This window comes from Penaeus monodon, chromosome 29, assembly GCF_015228065.2.
Source record: "Penaeus monodon isolate SGIC_2016 chromosome 29, NSTDA_Pmon_1, whole genome shotgun sequence".
In the NCBI taxonomy this organism is placed as follows: domain Eukaryota; kingdom Metazoa; phylum Arthropoda; class Malacostraca; order Decapoda; family Penaeidae; genus Penaeus; species Penaeus monodon.
Genome location: NC_051414.1, coordinates 14047120 through 14048183, shown reverse-complemented (window position 1 = coordinate 14048183; position 1064 = coordinate 14047120). Strand labels below are relative to the sequence as shown.

Sequence of the window (1064 nt, the reverse complement as noted above, 5' to 3'; positions counted from 1 at the left end):
TACCAATCTGTATTTATGATTTGTGTCTTACGGGATGCATTGAAAATGTGCAATATTGACTTTAAATGCTGCAGTATTTTCCTAAAATTTTTTAAAATTTTTTTAGATTTAACACTTTATTGTTTTTGGTGCCATTTTTAATGTGGTATTTAAAACCCTTTTTGAACTAGTTTCATGCAAAGTTTACATATGAAAAAAATTTGGATCCCATTGCTCATACCCCCTATTATGACTTAGTTTGTTGTATAGTCAGTGTTAATTGTTAAATGTATGATTTCAAGTATATATTGTTTTTTCCTAAGCGGGAAAAAATTAAAAGATTATATAATTTGTTGATTATGTAGAAAAAATTAGGTGATTTTTGGAATTTAAAAAACTGCATCTCTGACTAGTTTTAAATAAGTGCTTGAAGTTCCTTGTTGAAGACTGCGGGTAAAATCTGCCTTTTACCCACTTTAGTTCTTTCCCCTTTGATGCTACACGGAACTGCTTGTTTCCTTATTTTGATTGTTATGTAAACTTAGTTCCGAATTAAAGTAATGATGGAAAAAATATATAAAAGAAAACCCGATAAATTTTTGTTGTTTGAAAGTTCCTCACTAAGTGAATTTTCCTGATGATTCTGTAGTGGGACCACGTATCAAGGATTGTACAAGAACCCCTTTTTTCCATAAAATACAACAAATTTGTTTTCTTTAACCTTTTCAGAATTTTTATACTCTTTAAACGGGCTGCAAAACAGGAAAATTAAGATAAAAAAATTCAAAGTGACTTCATTAATTGTCATATAGCTTATTGTTCAAAATATGGATCTTCCTTGGGGCTAAGTATTATAGAAAAAAGTACATCTGAAATGTCTTACTCTTGAAACCTCTACAAAACCAAGGGTTGGTCTTACAATCAAACAAAAAAAAATTTACTCTTTAGCCAACGTGTTTGCTTCCCTGCATTTTTCTATTGAAAGTGTTACTCTTACCATCTTAAATTCTTTTATTTTATGGATATGAAAATTCGTCTGGTTCCAGAATAACTTTGGCTCGACTTTTTTCCCTCTGCCCCCCCCT

General features: G+C 30.5%; 1 protein-coding gene across 1 annotated transcript in view; it reads right to left on the bottom strand.

Annotated features, from left to right (window-relative positions):
- Positions 1 to 1064, bottom strand: part of LOC119591986 (phosphatidylserine synthase 2-like) — a 47219-nt gene that overhangs the window by 27949 nt on the left and 18206 nt on the right. The gene's annotated exons all lie outside the window — the stretch shown is intronic.